General features: G+C 49.0%; 1 non-coding gene across 1 annotated transcript; it reads right to left on the reverse strand.

Moving 5' to 3' along the window:
- Positions 1–2,959: 2,959 nt before the first annotated feature.
- TRNAN-GUU (transfer RNA asparagine (anticodon GUU)) lies at positions 2,960–3,033 on the reverse strand. Its single transcript has one exon. It is a non-coding gene; the product is annotated as a tRNA-Asn (tRNA).
- Positions 3,034–25,641: the final 22,608 nt, after the last annotated feature.

Consider the following 25,641-nt stretch of genomic DNA (forward strand, 5'->3'; position numbering starts at 1 on the left):
GTCCGAACGTGACGTGTCTTCGAGACACCGAAGGGTTTAAAAGACACAGACCGAGAGCATTCCTAGAGCATTCCTTGATTCATCTCTTTGGAGCTTCTTGCCACGGGCCGCAGCGTCCGAGTTGCTGCCTGCCCATAATGACTCTAAGACTATTAATTGACTCTCACTGTAAATATTGCAAATAAACCTTCCAAAGTTTTCATCTCGACGTCCTCCTCGGCTCTTACAGCGTGACACGACAGTCTGCGAAGTGCAGATACAGGACTGACACTGGAGTGCCTGCGTCTCTGCGGTGTTACGTGTGGCATTGTGAGCTTCGCAAAACATCGCGGTCATTTCTATAGCTTCGCAGATACATAAATAAAAACAATGCCTGCTGATTTTGGCATATGAGCAACATGAGAAAAAAAGGAAATATACTTTTACGTACCGAATGAACGCAGAACCGTGCAATATAACCTTTGTGCTAGACAGTTGTCCTATGTTCGTACTGTTACTGTGGTAATAAATGTCACATTTCAGAAAGAATACATTCAGGGAATATTAATACGTTATGGCACAGATGTGACGTATCTTAAATGAATTCAACTGTACGGTGTCTTCGCAATGTAAAAAGGAAGATTTCTACACAAAAAATAAAAAAGAGTGGTTATATACTTGTTTATAGGGCGTAATGGCGCGAGGTGATTTGCTACTAGAGCTCTTCGCCGCGTGTCTTGTGAACGACTCGCGTTGAAGAAAGGAGAAACGCACCATCATGTGATCGCGAAAGGACACGACGTCGCGTTTCAGTGGCTGCCGGGTCATTGCGGTATCTCCGGCAACGACTTCGCCGACGAAGCTGCTGGGAATGCCCACGAAGGGACAAGTAGCTTTATCGAGGACAGACGCAGCCCAACACTTACGCAAACTGGTGCACCGTATGACATCGGATATGTGGAACACCCCTGAATTCCCCCAGCATCGACCGCATTATCTTGACCCATCTATGCAACTGCGGCTTTTACCTGGCCTTCCGTGAAGTGAGGAAACAATGCTGTGCAGCTTACGTCTAGGCGTTGCATTCACCAGTGCATACATACACCTGTTTGATTAGAATGGCTGACAGCGCCGACTGCAATACTGGCGGTGTCTAGGGGACTATAAGACACCCGCTGTTCTTATGCACAGCTTTGGAAAATTAAAGACCTCTGGACAGCCCTAAATCAGTTGGATAGAAAACCATTCGATTCGAACAAGACCTTACGACCATGGCGTCGCATGTCGCAGCTACAAGAGGCCACAAGGGCGCTGCTGCGATTTTTGAAAGCTACCGGATTGAGTGACCGTCGGTGATATAGAACACAAAACTATTGCTATGGGGTGACCGATATTCACAGCGGACTTTCTCTTCTTACTGTGGTCTTTCACTCCCTTTTTCCTATCACCCAGCGTAAGGTAGCCAACAGGCCTAAGTTCTCGTTAATGTCACTACCTTCCATTTATTATTTTCTTTCTCTCTCTGTCATAGAGGAATACTGTTTTTTTTACTTGCTCAGCATTAGATGTAAATGTGGCATTAGGCAAGTGGGTGTTTTAACACCAATGTTACATTTCTAAGGAGTATGAAATCCGACCGCGGTTTGGAAAGCACCAAGAAACTGTCAAAACAGAGATTGTGTGGCCGAGTAAGACCCTGTTGTATGACATTTTGCTCTATTTTCAGATCGGGCTATAACAAATCACGCATTTGCACAGCACTATACGCTGATGGCGCTGTAAAAAATAAACAAATAAATACTCAACTGTATTAATTTTGTTACTTAGCATGTAGAACAATGCGTCAAAATATACGAACCAATTTTGGGATTTTATACAAGCCATAGAAAGGCGTTACAAGTGGCGCAACATAAGACAGACGCAGGCATGCTTAGAATGTTTCTATTGATCCAGACGAATATTCTTGCTGTATATTAAAGCGTGTAAACTTATACATAACTATCCACATATCTTACAGAGCGTGTTATTGGACAATACACAGCTCGCTGTCTGAACATTTTTGTCATCGCTGTGCCGTCAGTATAAACTTTCGCGCACCTGGCGTCAGTCGGTGCCTCCGCGTACTCGCCATGGTGTGACGTGTTTTATGAGAGACATTGTTGAGGCGCGGCCTTGGCATTCCGTGAACGCAGAGCGTCGTAGTTGCATGAACGTGTCAGCATTATGAATATATATATATATATATATATATATGTGTGTGTGTGTGTGTGTGTGTGTGTGTGTGTGTGTGTGTGTGTGTGTGTGTCTGTCTGTCTGTCTGTCTGTCTGTCTGTCTGTCTGTCTGTCTGTCTGTCTGTCTGTCTGTCTGTCTGTCTGTCTGTCTGTCTGTCTGTCTGTCTGTCTGTCTGTCTGTCTGTCTGTCTGTCTGTCTGTCTGTCTGTCTGTCTGTCTGTCTGTCTGTCTGTCTGTCTGTCTGTCTGTCTGTCTGTCTGTCTGTCTGTCTGTCTGTCTGTCTGTCTGTCTGTCTGTCTGTCTGTCTGTCTGTCTGTCTGTCTGTCTGTCTGTCTGTCTGTCTGTCTGTCTGTCTGTCTGTCTGTCTGTCTGTCTGTCTGTCTGTCTGTCTGTCTGTCTGTCTGTCTGTCTGTCTGTCTGTCTGTCTGTCTGTGTCTCTCTCTCTCTCTCTCTCTCTCTCTCTCTCTCTCTCTCTCTCTCTCTCTCACGGGGAAACAATTGTTGTCGTTGTTGCTATTTATTGAAATACAGCACGCGAGTAGAACGCGAACTCGCAAAGAGTGACAGTCTGCATTCTTGTATAAATCAGCTTGGTCGAGCTTTGAGCCACCGTTCCGAGAAAAAGAAATCGCGACTTCAGCTCGCAAGGCGACTGTTTCAAACATCTTCGGTTAGCAAGGCGACTATATCAAGAGTACTCGTAAAAAATACAAAATAAGATTGACATTGCAACAAAGGACAGTGCTGCCGCCCCCGGGAGGGCTCGAACCTCCAACCTTTCGGTTAACAGCCGAACGCGCTAGCCAATTGCGCCACGAAGGCAGACGCTTGCGATCGGAAATAAATCATGGTCGAGCAAAGCGCCAGACTGACATTTAGAGAGCGAGATGCGCTTTGTTTTTGCAGCTGCGCCTTCGTTCTTTTGTTCCCATTGAAACGTGGCATATCCGCTCTCTCCACCCTCGAGATGCATTGGGCGCAGGAGCAGACCTAGAGGAACATCCAGGGGGCAAGCACGTCAAGGGGGAGAGGAGTGGGGGGGGGGAAGAACCAAGCCCTCCCGTAACTGGATCCGTAGGATGTATACCGTGACGACATCTAGAGCTACTGCCTGCATACATGACATGGTAAGTAACGATTCGCTTGTTTTTCCAACGACATTTGTCAATGGCTCGAACAGTTTTATTCTTCCATGTTCCCACGTCACCTCGCTGCCGTTACCACCAAGACCGCAGGAGGACGAAATGCGATCGAGGGAAATGAAAAAAGCGCCACGAAAAAACATGCCCGGGAATGACGTGCCGCAGTATCTGCTTCCTATCGCCACCGAAGGAAACGTCGCGCATGCACGCTACAGCAGACAGTTGGTTGAGGTCACACAATTAGAGATACACTTACAAATAGAACAGCTCATTCGAACGAAACTTTATATTCTTTAAACTTTTTCGGGAAACAGAGTGGTGGACCTGAAGCTTTATAAAAACATTCGCTGAGGAAAAGTTATTTTGCAGAAGATTTCGTGCGAAATGTCATCGGGAATCGGCGCCGGAGTAAACTAGTAAAGTGTTTTCTTTGAAAGCGCCGCATGCCTGTAGAAGTTGCTCACAAAACGCAATTAGGATGCGCTGCTGACGACCAGGCAAAGAAAATTAGCTAAGTGGCGTAATGAACACTCCCGTTCGAAAAGTATTTCAGTAGGAAACTACAGAAATAAACAAGTCGTTAGTTGCAAGTTACTAACAGGTCACATATTTGTTTAAGACAATCAGAATGGCCAGCATCACCGAAATTACATATTTGTCTTTAAAACAAAAAGAAATTCAAATAGCATGTATTATAGGTAGGGGTGGGTGGCGATTCAAATTACTTCGATCAAATCCGAAATACGCTCTCCAGAAAAAAAAATTACGGTTGGAATTTATTCCAGACTACCACCCAGGTAGCACAAAAGAGATACGTAACGTTTTCGTAGCGTTTATCCAAGACGATAAAAACGGGTTAGAGAAGACACGAATGAGAAAACATCGGTGGGAAAACGTCGTATATGTCTGCTAATGTCCGGCTTAATTACTTTGTTGAGACGATCTAGAACAGGTCTGCAAGACGTAATCGAAAAGCTGGTCTAGAAATAGGATTGGGAAAGACACACGTAATCCCTTTGCCAAAACTATTCGTAACCAATTTCTAAACTTTTTTAGGACGTTATCAAAAAGCTGGTCTAGAAGCGGTCTTGAAAGGTTTACGATCATCTGAAGCTAATTTTCGCGGGTGACAGGGGCGTGATCAGACATCATTGTTCAAAACACACGTTTAGTTTCGCCTCACGCGACTGGCCTATGCCGCGCAGACATCGTCAGGCGCACCCATCGGCAAGGCCCAGGTCAATCGCGTGAGGTGAAACTGATACATTAATACATTAATTAGCATGAATACATTAATTAGCACACTGACATGTCACACTTTGCGCACATCTCCAGCCTCCTAAAGTAAAAAAAAGCACTCTGAATGAGACAAAGGTTTAACACATGTAGCCCAGAGCAACGTTTTGGCCAGTTCACCCAGACTTTCACATCCAAAAACATTTGCCACAAAGTCCAGGCACAGTTCCACTGATGTTTACCAATTCACCTCCACTTTCACGTCCAAAAATATTTGGCACACAGTCCAGGCAGATAAACAGCTTGAGAACACACCACTGATTATTCTGCAGTCCCGCTGCAAATAGAACTGCCGCACATGCTGGTAGTGGTTTCAATGTAGACAAACTTGCTGCCCTGGACAGGTATGCTCAGATATCTGCACTGGTGCTCCATTTTGTCGAAGTAGACACATTGATGCACTACGCTGGTACTTGAAATGTTTTGAATGCAGAAGCATTGGCTTCACCAGAAAAACTTGCCCACATACCACCACTGGCATATACGTGCACTTGCTCTTCACTCAGTAGCATTGAACTTAAAGTGTTCCCTATGTGGGAGCCATGTGTAAAACCGGTGTCACACGACCACTCTCGATCGCGATCAAGCCCGATCCGGATCGAAATTATCGATGCGATTGGCTCACTTTCGTAGCTTGCGCAAAGGAGCCAATCACGACCGAGAAATTCGATTTGTAACGGACTCGATAGTGGTTAAAAGGGCCCCGTGCGAAACCGGTATCAAATAATGCACAGACATACGCTAGGAAAATGTGTTGCACAAGGACAAATAACTGCGGCATTCCCTGTTGTGCGAAGCGCGCGAACAGAACACATATAAAAAAAACGCGAGAGCGCTTCGCAAACTCCATGCGCACACATGGCACCCGCACGAACTCGGCAGGCCGCCGACTAACTAAAGCGCAAAGGGCGCACAGAGTACATTCCGACGCATGTCCCAAACTGCTAACAATGGTACTACCTAAAGCATACAAGTTATTTTATACCAAGGGTATACTCGACTCACGTACGCAGTATCCACAAGCTAGTTATGCAGTGTACATGCTGAATCCATTCGCCAAGTAGAAAAATTTATAACAAGCACAAAGCTACAAGTGACTCAATACATTACTACCATTTGAGGCGTCAAATAAAATCGAATTTGGCCGTTTCATATATTGGACACAATATATGGACACACGTGGTTCTCCCTAAGACCATGAAATACCCATCACGCGGATAAAGGGGGCGAAAAAACAATCGAGAACCTGAAGCGCAAACGATAAAAGCAGGGTATACGGTGCACGCAAAGACGACGAAGTGTCTTTCAGGCAGAACGCCGGCTCTTCCAGCTCTACTCTTTTTGTGAATTTCCTAGACTTTGCCAGTGGACTGCTATTTCCTCCTTAACTGCGATGGAGATGGAGCCTCACGCGCGTCCGCCGGACTCGGCAGTGCCCGCAGCGGCTGCCTCCAGGAAGCGCAACGGCACCGAGAGCGACACGGACAGCGACGACACCATGCAGTACTATATCAGCGGTGAAGATTCTTGTGACGACACCTTCGAGCTGGTGCGGAGTCGTAAAGCAAAGCGAAGATTTCTCAGCGCATCATCGAATTCGAGTGAGTCCACCGTCAGATCTTCGCGGGATACCGAGGAGCTCACCATCCTGTTCTCGCCAGTTCTCGCCACTGACAACCTGAGACGCAGCAACAGGCAAGCCGTGTCTTCTCATCTAGAGGCGCTGGTTCCAAACGAAATCAAAGACATCAGAGTGAACACCCGTAAGAACGTGCTAGCGATTGACGTAGAACACGCGGCTGCGTTGGATTCCTTGCGCAAAATCACGGAACTTGGCGGGATGAAAGTCCGCCCTTATATTCCGCTGGGCAAACAAGTCCGTACTGGCAGAATTTACGATGTTGACGAGACCATTGTCGACTCCGATCTGTCAATCTTAATCAAGCCAGCTACAGAGAACACCATCATCACAAACGCGTTTCGTCTCGGCACGTCACGGTGTGTGAAGATCATATTTAAGGGCGAATCCCTCCCATCGCATGTAAAAGTGGGCCACTTCCGACACGCAGTTCGCCCCTTTATACCAAAACCACTGCAGTGCTGGAAGTGCATGAAGCTTGGTCATGTGAGTAGTGTGTGCAATAACACTACCGTCTGTTCTCGCTGCACTGGGCCCCACACCACAAACACGTGCGAGGCCAGTGTGCTGAAGTGCACAAACTGCAGCGGCCCTCACGATGCATCTTCGAAGGAATGCCCTTTGATTCGAAAGGAAATGCAAATATTGAAGAAAATGGTTAGAGACCACTCGTCTCACCGAGAAGCAGCTGCATCTATTAAGCGACGACGATCACATCGCCGACGTCGATCAAGAGCCTCCAAAGCCTCTGCAGAACGCCACGCACGCATATCACCACCCACTCTTCCGCCCAGGCCAAACGCAGTCAGCTCAAAGGACAAGGGTGCATCGAACAGCACGGCTGCTGACGCGTGGCCTGCACTCCCGAAGCTACATGCCCCTACTGAGCGAAGTGATACTTCTACAGCAGGGGACACTTCGTCTGTTCCTGATAAATTGGCGGACCAAGATCAACAAATTGTTGTTATGATCAGCTCTCTGGTGAGTGCTATTCGTGTTCTTCTGGACAAGCTACAGACACCAACAGCTCGAAGTGCATTGCAAGTGCTGGATGCCATCAGTCCGGTTCTGGCGAGCCTTCAGAAGTCCAGTGCTTGAGAACTTCTACAGCAGAACCATGGCTCATCGACAACAACAACGATCGTTCCGGGATGATGTGAGAAGTGCCTCCATATTCCAATGGAATGCGAGAGGCCTGAGGTCCCGTATTTCGAATTTTCGACAGTTCGTATTTGCAAACCATTTTCCTATACTGGTCATCTGTGAACCGAACTTATCAGCCTCCATAAGACTATCGGGATATGAATCTTTTGTTTCCAACATGTGTGTCCGTAGAAGTAAGGTTCTGGTCTACATTCGCAAGGACCTTACGTATTTTTCCCAACAAGTAGCGCCACACGACGGTAACCAATACGTCTGTGTTACTGTGAAAAAGAAGAAGCTGTCTTTTACTCTTATTGGCGTCTACCTTTCCCCAACAAGTCAGTTTGATAGGAAAAGACTGGAATATATTATGGCTGCTACTCCCGGTCCTTGGATAATAACAGGGGACTTCAACGCTCACCACCATATATGGGGAAGCTCCAGGATAATTTCGAGGGGCAGGTCACTAGTATCCTTTGCATCAGGCCACAACCTGTGTCTTCTAAATGACGGAAGCCCGACATTTCTGCGAGGAACTACGCACAGTAGCTGCCTTGACTTGACTTTGGTGCCACGTTGCCTGACTTTGAGCGTACAGTGGTTCACTGATATTGAAACCCATGGAAGTGATCATGTCCCGACCTATGTAAGAATTTATGGACTAGACGCCACATTACCGGTTGTTTCTCGCCAAATCGACTGGTCAGTCTTTCAAGATCGCGTAGAAGACACATGCAAGACTCATATTGCACGCAGATTAGAAGACATAATTGCGGACGCTATGCAAGATTGTACACGCTGCTTCACACATCCATCAAAGCGTACAGAGAATGACATTGAATTGGAAAGGCTTCGTGCACTAGGTCGCCGAGCTGAAAGGAGGTACAGGCGCACGAAGTCAATTCTTGACCTCAGAGAAGCTCGGCGCATGCAAAAGAAGATCAAACGCCGTATGGATAAGCTAGCGGATCAAAGATGGAAATGTTTTTGCGACTCACTAGACCCCCGCAAGCCATTGTCCTGTGTATGGCGTACCCTACGGGGTCTTTGCTCAAGTCCCCAGCAACGACACCCATTCAACGCACTTGCTCTCTATCAAAACCGCTGTGTCGCCGGCGGCACAGTTTCAGTCCCTGACATGGCTCTAGGCAACATCCCCGGCCCACGAGATGCAAGTATGGACGCTCCATTCTCTATGGAAGAGCTAGAAGCTGCTATGGCGCTCTGTAAGTGTTCGTCTTCACCAGGGCCCGATGGCATAACATACACTGCTTTGCGCCACCTAGGCAGAGAAGAACGAAGAGAACTCCTCAGCATTTTTAATCGTTCATGGCAAGATGGTGTCGTCCCACAGGAATGGAAACGCAGCCGCCTGGTACCGCTTCTAAAAGCAGGAAAGTCACCGCTCGAACTGGCATCCTATCGGCCTATAGCTCTTGCCAGCTGCGTCGGGAAGCTCATGGAACGTATGATCCTCATGCGTCTCGAATGGTACCTTAAACACCACAAGATTTACCCTGACTCTATGGCAGGATTTTGACGGGGTCGTTCATCGATTGACAATGTCATCGATCTAGTAACATCTGTGGAACAACAAAAATATCGGAAGCGATTATCAGTAGCACTCTTTCTTGACGTGAAAGGCGCTTACGACAACGTTTTCCATCAAACCATTCTAGACGCACTTTTGACAGTTGACCTAGGAGGACGAGTATATCGATGGGTAAGTAACTACTTGACACAAAGGTCCTTGTTCGTACGAACGGAAGATGGTCCGACTACCGACCACTACACATGCCGAGGCGTTCCCCAAGGCGGTGTTCTAAGCCCTATTCTTTTCAACCTCGCGCTTCTTGGGCTGGCCGAATCCCTACCGGAAACAGTGAGTGTTTCAATCTACGCCGACGACATCTGCATCTGGACATCAGCGATCACTCGCCTGCAGGTTCGCGCACGGCTACAGAAAGCAGCAACACAGGCATCTGACTAACTTCACGCACAAGGCCTTACCATCTCAACAGAAAAATGTGCGTTAGTCGCTTTTACGCGAAAAGCGATGACTCCTTATCCGGTATGCATCAATGGTCAGCCTATCTCCTACAAGAGACATCACCGGTTCTTGGGCGTCATTGTAGACCGAGACCTCACTTGGAGCCCTCATGTTGCCCACTTAAAGAAGAAGCTCACATCTATTGTTCACGTCTTCAAGTTCATCGCCGGCAAAACATGGGGATCGTCAGTGGGCACCATGCTACAGTTATATCGAGCACTGTTCATCGGATTCCTACGCTACAGTTCTCCCGTGCTTGCTAAAACATGCAAGTCAAATCTTCGAGAACTTCAGAGCGTGCAGGCGCAGGCACTACGTGTTTGCCTAGGCCTTCCGCGCAGCGCCTCAACAGCTGGAACCATTGTAATGGCTCAAGACCATCCGATCACGACTTACATTAGTACCGAAACGCTTAGAGCCCATGTTCGTCATGTGTCACGGATGCAGTCAAGCTCTCTTGCGTGCCTGCCGGAACGACGACCACAGGCGTCCTTCTCCAAGGTCAGCATCCATCGTGCCTCCTTACCAACGGGTTTCACACCCTCTGCACGTTCAACCTCAGCTTTGTGTTGTTTAAAACAACCTCAAGTGCGTCTTACGGTTCCAGGAATAAGAAAGAAGACCAACCTGCCTACCTTGGCCTTGAAGCAAGCAGCTCTGGATTGCTTGCACACTTTCTACTTTGATCGAATGCACATATATACGGATGGCTCTTCCACTCAGACCAGCTCCACCAGCGCAGTGGTCATACCATCACGATCACTAAGCATCCAATACAAGATTTCTCATTTGACAACATCGACTGGTTCGGAGCTTGTTGCCCTCCGAGGTGCCGTTGATTATATTAATAACCAACCGGTTAATCGGTGGGCTATATTCTGCGATTCCAAGGCGGCCTTACAATGTCTTCTGTCATCTCTTCGTCGCGGGTCATGTGAACAACTCGTGTCGGAGATACGAGAAATGCACCATCTCATGATCGCGAAAGGACACGACGTCGTGTTTCAGTGGCTGCCTGGTCATTGCGGTATCTCCGGAAACGTCCTCGCTGACGAAGCTGCTAGAAAAGCACACGAAGGAGCAACCCTTGTTTCAATACCTTTATCGCGGACCGACGCAGCCCAACACTTAGGCAAGCTAGCACACATTGGACATTGGAGAAGTGGCACACATCTGAATTCACTCACCATCGCTTGCATTCCCTCGATCCCTCTATGCAACTGCGGCTGTTACCAGGTCTTCCGCGAAATGAGGAAACAGTGCTGTGCCGCTTACGTTTGGGAGTCGCATTCACAAATGCTTATGCATTTCTGATTGGAGTGGCTGATAGCGCCGAGTGCGATGCCTGCGGTGTCGAGGAAACCATAGAACACCTACTGTGCTATTGCCCATCTTATGAAAACGAAAGGCAAGACCTCTGCACAGCTCTCAATCAACTAGATGGGAAGCCGTTCACCTTGAAGAAGATCTTGGGACCATGGCCTCGCATATCGCAGCTACAAAAGGCCACAAAAGCGCTGCTGCGATATTTGAAAGCGACCGGATTGAGTGAGCGCCTGTGATTCTGACTGAGTGACTGACTGATATCTCCAGTGGACTTTCTCTTCTTTTCATCTTTCCGTCCCCCTTTCCCTTTCCCCAGTGTAGGGTAGCCAACCGGGCTCAGTCCTGGTTAACCTCCCTACCTTTCTTTTATCATTTTCTCTGTCTCTGTCAGTGCGCTGTAGGAAGAAAATAGGGCGGGCACTTGACCTCACCTCTTGGGATACCGTACTAGTACTGAATCATTAAAAAAAAGCCTGTTTGAACCAGTTCCCTTGTCTGCAACATTCTCGCTGAACGGGAGACTAAAATACCACGATGACGGCTCTATTGCGGAGAACGGCGAGGTGCGCACAGACAGCAATTTTGCCGCCTTTCTTCGCATTCTGCAAAATGCTTTCTTCTTAGATGGTGTACTGATCTCGACACCCATGGAAGTGACCATCTAGCAACATATATTCAGTTGAAATGATTACATCCCTCAGTTCCGCACACTGCGTTCTATCGATTGGCCAACATTTCGAAAATCTGTGACCACCGCATGTCAAGCCATCCAAGCACCATCCAATATTGAAGATGTCATCACGACAACTTTACGTGGCACAACAAAACACCTCAGCGCACCTTCACCTAGATCATCTATTGATGACCAGTACGAGCGACTTCGCGCGATACGGCGTCGAGCAGAACGAAAATACAGAAGGACCAAATCACCATTAGACGTCACTGCATCACGCCGGGCTCAGCGTCATGTCCTGCGCCATCTTGACAAGCCTGACAAACAACGCTGGAGATCATTCTGTGGCTCTCTGGATCCGAGAAAACCTCTCTCTAGAATTTGGAAAATTGTACGGAGCCTTCGCTCACCTCCACAACAGCTTCACCCGTTCAGCGCTGTGGCCATACGGCAAGGCCGGCGTGAAGATGAGGTCGCCGATGACTTCTACAAATTACTTGTGAGCTCCTCAAACGATATACCAACGCATTCACGATTGACTTTCCCACCATCTAGTGATCACCGCCTGGATGCGCCTTTTACTATGCACGAGCTCGACGCTGCGATATCTACTTCCCGCCGGTCAACTTGTCCATGCAGGACCAGACGGAATTACATACTCCGCGATTTGTCATCTTGGAGTAGAAGCTCGAGAAATTCTCCTGACGCTCTACAACTCTACGTGGGACACAGCAACTGTGCCTAATCACTGGAAGTGCAGTCGTCTTGTGGCTTTGCTAAAACCTGGGAAATGCACACATGATCTCTCACATTATCGGCCAATAGCCTTGGCAAGCTGTGTCGGTAAAGTGATGGAGCGGATGGTACTGAGCAGACTGGAATGGCTACTCGAGAAAAGTGGCGGACTTACTGATTTCATCAATGGATTCAGAAGAGGCCGATCATTCATTGACGGTGTGATCGACCTAGTATCTTCTGTTCAACAGGAAAAGAGACGCCGTCGTCTGGTATGCGCAATATTTCTGGATATCAAAAGTGCCTACGACAACGTCTTCCACCGTTCAATTCTTCAGGCGCTTGAAGATATTGGTGTTGGTGGCCGGATGTATGCATGGCTGCAGAGTTACCTCAGTGGCCGCACCATTTTCATGTCCACTTCGGATGGCGAGACTGATAGACATGACGTTCGCAGGGGCGTTCCGCGGGGTGGTGTCCTTAGCCCGATATTGTTCAATATCATACTGGTGGGCCTTGCAGACGAGCTACCTGAAACAGCGCGTATCAGTACATACGCGGATGATATCTGTATCTGGTCATCTGGGGTCACACGTCCACAAGTGCGTGCAAGGCTCCAACGTGCGGCTACCATAACGGCGAAGTACTTGCGCAGTAGAGGCCTGCAACTCTCAGCAATTAAGTGTGCAGTCATGGCATTCACACGCAAATCAATGTCACATTATCCTATCGTTGTCGACGGAACGGCGCTCCTTTTAGTCACCCACAAGAAATTTCTTGGCGTGATAATAGACCGCAGTCTTTCTTGGACCAAACATGTTACTGCGCTTAGGGCTAAACTGACCAACCTTATACACGTTCTTCGTGTAATATCAGGTCTGAGATGGGGCCCCTCTGAGCGAAGTTTGCTCCAAGTGTACCACGCACTTTTTGTGGGCTACATACGCTACAGCTTGCCTGTATTATCTAACATGGGGTCATCTTGTATACGCACGCTGGAGAGCCTTCAGGCACAAGCACTACGGATATGTCTTGGCTTGCCACGCTGCACGTCAGCTAAGGGCACAATAGCGCAAGCACGGGCTTGTCCAATCGACATATACATGTCTTGTGAACCTGTGCGAACCTATCTTCGCCTGCTAACCGGACACTCACACCATCCACTGTCAACACTTGTCAACACGAAGCACCAACCTTGACTGTTTTTTAGAGCGCAGCTCTTTGGCGTCCGTTCCTGGGTTTCGCGTCGTCGTCGGCGTTGTCGTCGGCCTCGTAACCAGCTCCGTCCCCCTTTCATCCCCCCAGCGCTAGCAGCGACCGACTGATACCGCTGGATGCCGCTGACGCCGCTAGAGAGTCAAGATAACGTGACTGCATAGAACACCGTCGCCGCCATGCAGAAAGAGGAGGAAAGGGTCCCCCCCCCCTGTTCTTGTGTGGCGGATAGGGTGCTCTTCAGTTGCCGACGCGCCGGTTATTTCACGTAGGCCCCGGCACGTCGACGAATACGTGACCACCTTCCCACGGCTACACCTGGTTCTTAGCGCTGCGGAAGCGAGGGTATCATATTGTTTGTGTCGGCATCGGCGGCGTTGTCCCTGAAACCAACACCGCAGCTGGGGTTGACTCACTATCGGCGTCAGCGGCATCAGTCAGTCGCTGCTATCTCTTCCCTCCTCCCTTTATCGTGTTGTCCGCTTGCTGCGCGCGCTTCTGCCCCCATCGTTTGCCGCTGGGTGTACACGCCGCCCCCCTCCCCCCTCTTCCTGCGAGTCTCCGGTTGTCAAAGCGCCGGCTCGAACTTAATTCCTTTCTTCGCTCCTCCTCCAATGCAACCCCTGTGCGGTGGCAATCAGAGAGCCAGATCGGTGGCGGCGGATCTGTATATGTGCACCGCCCGAGCCGAAATTGCCGCTGCCGTTCGCCCTGTGCGGTGGCAGTGCACTTCCTGCAACTCGCATTAACCGTCCATCGATCCACACCGATGTTAGTAGTGGGGGACTTTAATGTTGACATAAAGACAAACAGCAATTTCCTAACACTTATGCGGGAGAACATCCCGTTCCTCTCGCTCGTAACGCGTCCCACGGCTGTGACAACCTCGCGAGGCACTTGTATAGATCTCGTCTTTGAGAATCAAGCATTGGTGTACCAAGTCGAACATATATCAGTCTATTTCTCCGACCACAAAGCTTCCTTCATGACTGTCAAGAACTGTTAGTGGAGTCTTTGTTAAAGGAATACGTGTGAAAAATAAAAAAAAATTCTGTGATAGCGCATACATGTGTTGCTCGATTTCTTTGCCTCAATCTATCGAAAAGGTGAAACAGCTTATTTGCTGCGCTCAAATTTCGCATTAGGAAGTAACGTAATCGTCGGTAATTTTTTTTCTAAAGCTATTGCATGTCACGCAAGCATTATACCTGCAAGATTCCAGGCCACCGACATCCCCGAGACACCTCCATGAACATTGCCAAGACCACTAGTAAGGCTTCAGATACCCGGAATTATGAAGAAATCTCACGTTTCCTCCATTGGCTTGAAGCAGCTCACCCTGTCCCATATATTTACATTATATAGTGGGACTGTACAAGTACATACCGATGGTTCGGTCACACCATCTGCCATAACGGCCGCGTTTGTCATCCCACAATTTGGAATTACTCGACGATTTCGATTAGACCACAAATCGACATCTACGGCTGCGGAACTTGCGGGAATACGGGAGGCTGTCCGTTTTATGAGAACGCAGACACCCCATAAATGGACGATATTGTGCGATGCCAAATCAGTGATGCAGGCGCTAAAATACTTTTTAAAGAAAGGACCATACTATCTGCTCGTGCTTGAAATCGTCGAGCTTCATCACAGTGCCGAGTAAAGTGGCCACGTGATCACCTTTCAATGGGTGCCTAGCCATTGTGGTGTTTTTGGCAATGAACTCGCTGACAGTGAGGCAAGATCGGCCTCCTCTTCCTCTGATGAAGTACGGATTGCCTACTCGCGACCTGACACCAACTCCAGGATCAAGGCACTCATGCAGGACCTTACAAAGGCTTACAGAGCCCACTATGACAACATTCACAGACGTCTACGTATGATTGACCCAGACGGTAAATTCCGTTTTTCCCCGAAGCTTACACGGAGCAAAACATCATTGCTACAAAGGATTCGGCTCGGCGTTGCTTTCACCCGTCGCTACGCACATTTCATCGGCCAATCGAATAGCCCTGATTGTGAACACTGTCAGATGCCCGAAACACTGGAACACGTGCTGTGCTACTGCCCAGCATATTGGCGGCGAGGAGTTACGGAGTCGCCATCTATCGGAAGCGCCTCGCTGGCGTAGTATGAGGGATCACGTGGCGCGCTCCTCATAGGTTTTGCTGTCAGCGCTCTCTGAAAACACCCCGCGCGAGCTCTCCCGGACATTTCTGTAAGTACTTTCGAAACGAGAGAAGTTTTTTGCTGTCTAAATATTAATCTTGGGCAAACTGAAAGCACACAATCGTTTACAGACGCTATCTCTTTACCGAATACGTAAGCGAACGCCACTGCGCGCGGACGCCGCGATGGAGTCTCCCCAACCGGCTTCTTGCGTGAAAGGTAGGTAAACGCTGAGAGCGAACTATGTGAAATATGTCTTATAGTGTTTGTATTACTAAATGGAGTGTCATAGAACGAAGCCTCAATGCAGCGATCGCGCAGATTCGCAGCGACCGACTGCGCGTCTGCATGCTTGTCCGCGCACTGTGTCGCTTTCTCCGCGCGCGCGTTTTCGCACCGTACCATGAGCTTTAGGTCGCAGAATATGAGCATATGACAGTATACAAGCAACCATTGTTGCGTGGGTGCTATCAGAGCTGTTCAAAAATAATTTCATTGTAGAAACTTCGACGACTACGGGGACTGTGATGTGCCGTCGCGACGATTCAATCTTTGTTTTTCTTCTAAGTTCTTCGACCTTTCAATACTATTTCTCGAGTTGCGTCGCACTCTATGTGTATCGGTGTTCTCAGCGTGCAATTTCCCGCTGCTCCTTTTTTGTAATCCAGTGCATTAACTCATAACACAAACATGACCATATGCCATGGTATTTTAAAATGTGCTTCTTACCGCTGCCTTTCCACTCCAATGAACTTGCCAGTATCTATAGCATGGACAAGTTCATAAACCAAACCGTCATGAGATTAGTCGGGCAGCGGACTCGGGCGAGCGTCTCAGTGCGCGTTTTCAGAACATCGCAAACCGGGCGCCATAGCAGAAATCTTCCTCGCGTCTGTGGTTGCTGCATACCCGAGTTGTAGCCGATGAATGTTTGCCGGTTTTATGTTTCGCGAGCCAAGCTTCACGCAGCTTCTTGTCATGCGGCTACGTGTGAATAAGGCTGACACCGGCCTCCGTTACGTGCGTCCGGCCCTGCGGCACCGAGCAGTAGCCTACCATGTTGCGCGCCTTCAAAGGCAACCACTACCTATTGTAGAGCTTTCAAGCGTTGTAAAGGAGACACTCGAAGCGAGAAAATTTCGCCACTAAATGAGGACCGCAGCGTACGAGGGAATTTAAACTCGTTTTCAGCTCGCTTCGGCGCGCCCGAAGCAGCCGACGCGGCCGCTATGTCCACGTGATCCCTCCTAGCACGTCACGCCGACGGTGGCGCCAGCATTTCCAGTGGTGGAGCTCGAGGCCAATACACTGGAGCGAAGGACGTTAGACAGTTTCCTAGCCAGCGTTGGCAGACAATTACTGTCGGAGGAAGCTATCCTCGGCCCATGGCCTGACACTGCAATTTCAATGCGTGCAACAAAAGTATTGTTGAAGTTTCTGCAGGACACCATGCTCGACGAGCGGCTCTAGCGAGACAACTGTCTCTTGTACATAAGCACTCACCACTTCTCTTATCATCATCATCCATCCCAATACTTTCACTCCCCTCCCCTCTTCCCCAGTGCAGAACAGCAGACTAGAGCGCACTAGCTCAGGTCGACCTCTCTGTCTTTCCTATCAATAAATTCTATTCATTCATTGTTAGGATCACGCCTAGCGGCCGATCCCGACGCTAGGGACACACAGGCACGATTTCGTCCCTCTAACTTTCGTCCTTATACAGCCCTTAACGCCTTAATTACAGCGTCAGTGAAAAGGCGCCTTGCATAACATGACAATGATCTTGAAGAACTGATTAGTGCCCTCCACTCGGCGCCTTCTAATTGAAAACGCTACTGATTTCCAAATTAGAACGACACAAACAGATCGCACAACCCAAACTAATCACATAATGTCATTATCTTGACGGCAAAACACTGCAACACTTACATGACAAAGGGCAGCGGCAGCACAATCAGATCAGCCGCAAACACACCATAGTGCAATGCGAGTGCGATGACGCAACTATGCCCGGCTCGCCCTGCTGCTCGGCATCACAAATCACGTGGCCACCTTGGTCACATGATGTGACGACGGTATCGCCACCTTGCGCAAGGTTGGATCGCGTTGATGCGTTGATGGGTTGTTGAATATTGTAGAAGCCGCTAAAGAGGCTGACGCGCCGTGGCGTGGCGCCTTGGTGTGCGCGTCTTGCGTGTCGTGCGCATTGCGCTTTTGTACTTCTCGACCCGTGAATCATGTTGCGCAGAACCAGATGCCGTGCGCTCTTCCGTTGTTCTGTCGCCAGTCCACCTGCAGCAAGAGTGGCGAGCTGGAAGTTGCCACTGGGCGTTCCGCAAGGCCTTTCAGTTTCCTCTCTAATCTCGGACGCTTTCAGTGCCGCGTCATTGTGATTACAGCATGTTAAAAAACAATTGCCGCTTCTATATAAGTGCGATCACACCACGCTCTGTGCCCAAGCGTGGCGAGCCTATAACGGCGAGTTTCAGAAATATTAAAGCGAATACCTTTCTGTCTCTTCTCCGTCGGATGTTTTCGTAGTTGTTCAGTCGTCGGTGGTCGGTCGTCGGAGTGTTGATTTGCAAGGAAAACGCTCGCGCGTTCGTTCGTTCGCTCTCACGCTAACTATATTTCGCTCTCTCTCTCTCGCTCGCTTTCTCTCGCGTTCTTTTGTTCGCTCGCTCGCTCAGACTAATCGCTTGCATTAACAATCATCGACGATGGGTTCTGCAAATTTTTTATGTACATTGTGCTCACAGTATAGAATTCGTTGCCACACTTCCTACGAAGCACCGTTACTAGAAACGACTGTACCGATGTGTCCCTCCGTTGGCAACAAAACTGAAGTCCGCTTATTAACTCGATACCTTTATTTATGCTGCATGTGACTTTCATGATTTAGCGCTCTGATTTAGCCAAGCTCCAAGTTGTTAATTATATATATAGATGTATATATATAATGATGGACTGCATACGTACTTATGCAAAGCATTGCGAACTTGTCCATGCCAGAATAGTAAAAACGTTTACTGCGTTCTGTTCTTTCCATCCCACAAGAAGGAAAGAAAATGAAGTTACTGTTTATAATGAAAGCGCAGTTTTCACTATTCATACGATTGGGCAGAATATGTTAGCTTTGTACACACGAAAACTGTGCAGCCCTCGTGCCTCAGCAGTTAAAAAAAATGAGTTCAGCGGTAAGGTGTTCACATCACTGCATTGTGAATAAGAGGAAACACGGCAAAGCTGCCTTGTCCAGCGAGATTATTGAAGCATTTGCATGCGACGCTGCTCATTTTCCAGGAGCTCATTGTCACCTTTAGTGATGACACCTTTGATATGCCGAACACACTGGAAGGAACCGGGTGGTTACAGATCTTCCTTCCTGCTGAACAGATCTTCCTTCCTGCTAGATACAGATCTTCCTTCCTGCTGAAGGCTCGGCCGACTACCGTTGCCGTAAGGGCGGCTTCGATGTTTCTGTACTCACGCTCCACTTCCTCCTGACCCAAAACACTTCCTGTTGGGATGCCAACTTCATTTGCAATCCTTCGTCTCTTCTCACGTTAGGTTAACAACACTAAAGACTTTCTTTTTCTTGCCGCACTCATTCTGATGTAGGTCAAATAGACGAGCAATGGACACGACGAGTGCTCTTTGACAAGCGAGGAATTCTCCCGCCAAAAACGGCGCTGTCGAAAATGTACCATGTAGGCTTGATAACTAAAGAGATAGAGCGAGTCATTTGAAGTCGTTTTCAAAACGTATTCACTCCTCGTTTTTAAGCTGCCCGGCTTCCAACGTTATCAAAACGTATACACCCCTCGTTTTTAAGCTATCTTGTTTGGAACGTCTTTGATGCGTCGATTTTGGTCAAAAATCCGTTTCAGACGCTGAATCCCTTAATACGACGTTTTCAAGACTTTGCGTGCTACCTGGGCAAGCCCTCAACTGTGATCATATAATCATGCGCTATGTACATTTGCGGAAAGAAGCGCGAGGCGCTGAAGCGTTCGTTGTGATAACAAAGTAATCGCGCTACCTTCTCGTCAACTCAGGTTTCTGAATGTTAAGGGAGCAGATGAAAACGTAACACACGAAGCGATCTTCAGCACGTTAGAGGCAGTAGGACTTGACGGCATGATCTACTTCTGGAATATTAGCTGCCTACAAAGGAAATACTTTTTCACATTTACTGAGGATGGCGTAACCTCCCAGCATTACGGTAACCATGGGGTCCCTCAGGTTTGAGTACTGAGGCCAACGCTCTCCAATTTAACACTCGTTGGACTCGCCGGCAACCTTCCATGCACCGTAGCGCCCTCGATCTATGCCGACGACATCTGTAATTGGACGTCGGGTGTGACGCGACTTGAGCTTCGGCGCCGCTTCAGAAGGCAGGCAATTTACCCCATCATCGGGCCTTCGAAAATAAGTACTTCAAATATCATGCGAACTGAAAGTGTGCAATGCACAGGCACCATTCACCAGGAAACCAATGTCTTTATACGTGATATCCGTCAGCGGACCACTGATCTCGGACAGAACAAGTCACAGATTTTTGGGGGTTGTCATTGGCATGAATATCTCCTGGACCCCTTATGTGAATTATGTGAGAAAACGCCTGACAGTAATTTGGCATATGTTACTGTCGGGGTTTGCATATATTACTGTCGGCAGCCAAATACCTAGTCATGGAACCTCTTTACTTCCACAACCACAGCACGTGCCTCCTTATCGATCTGGGATTAGTTGCCTTCTGGAGAGGACAAAGTCGTTAAATTAAAAAACTGCAGCAAAACCCACCTCACGATGACTGTCGACAGCAATGCGTTAGCATTGAATCAATATAGCAACACAACGTATTGCCACCATCAAAACCACTTATTTATGAGCCGTGCACTGCAGTGGGACTTCTTTTTCACGCTTCTAGAAGATCACTCGGCGCCATCTAACGCCACAGCCGCTAAGCCTGCGTGTGAACGCTGAACTGCATGGCATACCGGTGTGCGGAAACGCTGAGAAAAGCGCCATGCAGCAACTGGGCTCCTGTGTTGTGCTTCTTTCTGTCTGAACATGCTGGCCATATAATGACATTGTCGCGAAGTCCACGCATGGCATCGGAGAAAAGAAGTGTGGCTCGCCGGTGCCTCGAACGCTGAGTATTGTTCCTTCGCTCGCCGCACACTCAGTGGCATATACTCACGTAATTGAAGCATGGCACATAGCTATATACATTCATCAAGCAGCTCGCTAAAGCATTTGTGTGAAAGGGTATGTCTGGAAGTGGCACATACCCCGTGCATGTGTGCCGCAGCATGCTAATGCATCAGGTTGCTGTCCCTGATGATCCCTACTGAGGTATGCCGCTCAGCATGGAGAAATTTACGTACTCTTTTTCGTCTTTGTAAAATGGCTCATTCTCATGGCAGTTACCAATGACCCCAAGTTGGCATCAAAGACTCATTGAAGAGGCCTGGAAGCGCGAAACGTCGACATGAAAGATGACCGTGAAGAATGTGTCGAGAACCAGCGCCCCTGCTCTCTGCTTTCCTTTCCAGTGTATCAGCGAGCAGGACCCGCACGCCTGCTAGCCGCAGAGTTAGTATTCAATTTTACCTGCTTCGTGCGCTGTGATAACGCTGTTGAGCGCCCGCGATGTCTTTTTATTGCGAAGTATTATCCGAGTCCGGCCCGTTTTCTCTCTCTAGTTGTCTACGTTCAACAGCAGGGCCTCGATGCGTTCTTTGCCCACTCGAAGAAGAGCGCATTGGGGTGGCCAAGCAAAAGGTGCGATATACGCTGGCTTAACACGAACGCGACACACGCGTGCCGCGGTTACGTTACATTGGCGACAGTTGGACGCCCTGCCATAGCCCTACATTCCTGTGTGGCTGGCGCGGCAATAGAGCATCTCCTATCGCATGCCGCAACCACAGGGTGCATCGCGCGCTAGCTTGGCTGACCAGCAGCCTGCTGTTCGCGTTCACTGAAGCGAGTGTGTTGCGTTTGTGCCTTCGACGAACAAACAAGCTCTCGCTCGCCGCGCGCTTGTCCACTAGCACTGCGGCAACAACTAAACACTGCGATGCTGCAAGTGACGATTAAATCGCATGATAAAATTTTAGCGGTCTTCGCGTCTCCTGCATGACGTGTCCGACTTCACCGGCCGCTGCCTGGCACGCTGGAAGCGCCGCAATCGTCGACCGATCAGACGACTATCGCCATGTGTAGTAAAGGAGGATAATAAAGGATGATAAGGCTTGGCACAGTCGGGCCATAAGGGTTCGGGTCTAAGTGTGCGTAAAGTCACGCCCATACAGGCGGGACTGCGGTCGTCATAAAGCTTCGTCCATTTCGCTCTCGTGGCATTGCATTCATGGGTGGCTTGCCGCCGCATGTACTACACCATGGCCGCCGCACCGCGTTCTCCTTCGTGAGAAATGCAGTATGCGGTTACTGTTCGTTTCTAGCGCTGCGTCAGAAATAATTTCGTTCGTCTACTTCGACGCCTCCGATGTAGACAACACCAAATATCTTGAAGATGATGCACCATATACCGGAGATGATCGCTCGAGAATATCATCTTTGAATACAATTTACCTTGCAACGTCACATTTGGGTTTCATGCGATCGCGGCTTATAGTACTCACAGTCAAACCGAGAAAGCGTTTGCCAAGCAGATCTTGATGGGTATGTATGTATGTATGTATGTATGTATGTATGTATGTATGTATGACTTAAACAATGAAATATTTTAAATGAATCTGACATAGAGAAATATTAGAATAATACATCAGATACGAATTTGCCAGTTGTGCCATATTGAATACTGTAAGATTCGTCGGACGATCTCGCCGCTGCCACCATTTGTTAGAGTTGGACGATCTACGAGCTGTCGGCCGATCTCACCGCTGCCATTCAGATGTAAGATTTGGCAGTCGTAGCTGTAGGAAGGAGCTTGACTCTTCGTCGGGACTTAGGAAAGCAGGATTTATTTACATGTTATTTACAGCTGAACATGAGATACATCGACAGTCTAGCGTAACTCATGCTTTTCCCGGGAGTGAGACGCAAGTCAACACGTCTGACGCTGAATATCAGAGGGCATTCAATTCTTCGTGCAACTCATGTTCGATTCCTTGGCGTCACCATCGACAACAAGCTACTATGGCGTGGTGCGGTCGAAAGTGTTGTGGCTGCATCAGTGCAAAGAATCAACGCACTTCGTCGATTGGCAGCTGTACGTTGGGGAAACAATCCTATATCCATGCTTAAACTGAACGCTGCACTGATAACAAGCCGCATTCTCTATCAGCTCCCTCTGATATCACCGTCATCGAGTCAATTCGAGCGCTTGGAGGCAGTGCACAGAAAGGGACTTCTCTTGGTGATGGGAGTTCCAACGGCGGCTTCAAGAAAGTCACTAATGAGGCAGAATCTCTTCCACTCCGCCTCTTGGCAACTCAGGCCTTGCTGACCCAGCTATTAAGGCTGGGCGAGTCACGCGCAGGCACGGCGCTTCTGCGGCGGCTAAGAGCACGAACTCGCTCACATTTCCATGCGGCGCTGAACACCTTCCGATTTTTAGGATTGGATTGGCCTAAACGAAGTCGCCTTGACCCGCCATGGTCTTTTCCGGAGGTTACCTGCAGCCTCAATGTACCCCACCTACCGACGAAACGCACCATTTCAACTGCCGAAGCCAAGTTTATTGTGCTGGGCCACTTGAGCACTGTGTTTCAAAGCTATTTACAAGTGTACACAGACGGTTCGGTGTGCGCACAAACAGATAGCTGTGCAGCGGCATTCTGCATACCATCCCTTGATGTGTCATGGTCTGGCCGACTGGATCACGTAGTTTCCTCTACAACAGTAGAAAGCGCCGCAATCATCGCGGCTTTGCGGAAACTACAGGCCTTTTCTGCACGATATGTCGTGGTGCTGACGGATTCCAAGTCAGCATTATAAAGATTACATCGGGGCGTACCTCTAGAGAAATTTACAAGGCAGTCTCTGGCACTGATTGATGACCTAACGAGCAAAGGATTTAACATAAGGTTTCAGTGGATTCCATCACACGTAGGAATTGATGGAAACGAGGAAGCTGACGCCCTTGCACGCCTAGCGCTGACATGTGTCCCAAAAGTGAAAGCTCCAAAAGCTTTTCGAAACCCTAAGGGTGCAATCCGCCTTGACTTTAGAGAGATGCACAAGAATCCACACGAATCCTGTGTGACTCATGGATTTACACGCGAAAAAGCGACGCTTTTATACCGCATAAGGACCGACTCCGCGTACACCCCAGCTTGTTTATTCAAGACTGGGCTTCGCGCTTCCCCACTCTGTGTTTTCTGTGGTGACATTGGCGACATCGAACATTTCATTTGGCTATGCCCGCAGTTTGACACAAAAAGGAAAGCGATGGTCGGCAACCTACAAAAAAGCGGTCTCACGCATAGGACCTTTGAAGACGTTGTTTTCCCCGGAGGGCCCGCGCATTCAGGAAGAAAGCGCAACGATTGCTGATAGCCTTCCTGGGAGACACGGGGCTCATCGACACCTGGTGACACACCCCTGATCTCAACTCGAAGAAGGATCAGGCGGAACAATTGCCGGCTATGTATGCCAGGCTAACCCCACCTGCTTCAACATTACCACCGCCACCACCTCCCAAAGGGAGCCCGCAAGACGAGCATACAGCAAACAGCTTACGAGCAAACAGCTCACGAGTACATTTCGAACACGACAACGAGCAAACTCTAGCAGCCGACAATCGCTGCTCATAAACACTCCGCTCGACATCGTAGTTCGACGTCATTGCAGATGACCCGCCCTTTTGGAGGAGGATGAGGGCTCACACACACGCACACACATAGGTGCAGTGGTCCGGAGCCGATGTCAGAGGGGCTTCGTAGAACTCCGAGCCGACCCGAGTAGCGCGTCCGGGTAGCACATTGTCTTTCGTCTTGGTCGGCGCGTGGGAAGGAGCCTTCGTCGGCTTTCCCGCGGCAACTCCCCCACTCATAGCAGAACAGGGCAGCGTTGTCGTGTGGCGCACAAAGCCTGCTTCGTCGAACTCGGAGCTGTCCCGGGTGGCGCGTCCGAGTAGCACATTGTCTGGTGTCTCGAAAAACGCATGGGGAGGTTCTGCCAATTACCTCCCCTCGAGAACTCCCCTGAGCTGACCCCTCGCCACGTGGCTGCCGGTTATCCGCAGTTCTCTGAAGTGTGCATCCGTCCCGGTTGGATCGGAACACGTGCAGCGGGCTGAAATAGCTGCAGGCCGATCCTAACAGCTCCTCCAAGGCCCGGAAAATCTCGCCTGGCCAGTGCTGGCAACCGCAGGAAGAGAATGGCTGGTGAGCAAGACGATGCCTTTGCTCTCTGCAACCCTTGCGCACTTGGAATGCCTTAAACGATCTAACAACAAATGGCACAGAAGAGTCGACCCGGCAACACAATACCACTCAGCGTGCAAACGCCCGGAATCAGCTGTTAACCCACCAGGCTTCCTATCAAAATTTAAATGCAAGCAACTCAACTGGGAATCCCAAATTCTGCCCCAAAATTTCGGGCCGCCAAAGCGAGCGTTCACGTTCCCCTTGAGTTCGACCAAACCTGACTGTCGTGCTGCACAAGAGCAAAGGTTTACGCAGAACTAAACCGAAGGCTCTCAAATACCAATAACCAGCCGTGGTTGCTCAGTGGCTATGGTGTTAGGCTACTGAGCACGAGGTCGCGGGATCGAATCCTGGCCACGGCGGCCGCATTTCGATGGGGGCGAAATGCGAAAACATCCGTGTACTTAGATTTAGGTGCACGTTAAAGAACCCCAGGTGGTCGAAATTTCCGGAGTCCCCCACTACGGCGTGCCTCATAATCAGAAAGTGGTTTTGGCACGTAAAACCCCATAATTTAAATTTAATTTTTTCAAATACCAATACCCAAACATAACTTAAGCAGCCTAAGTTCACGAACAGCCTGTTCTTATCCTATCACAGTGGCGCACTTATCTCATGTACTGTTGCCACTGAAC

Source organism: Dermacentor albipictus, unplaced genomic scaffold (assembly GCF_038994185.2).
Source record: "Dermacentor albipictus isolate Rhodes 1998 colony unplaced genomic scaffold, USDA_Dalb.pri_finalv2 scaffold_11, whole genome shotgun sequence".
In the NCBI taxonomy this organism is placed as follows: Eukaryota; Metazoa; Arthropoda; class Arachnida; order Ixodida; family Ixodidae; genus Dermacentor; species Dermacentor albipictus.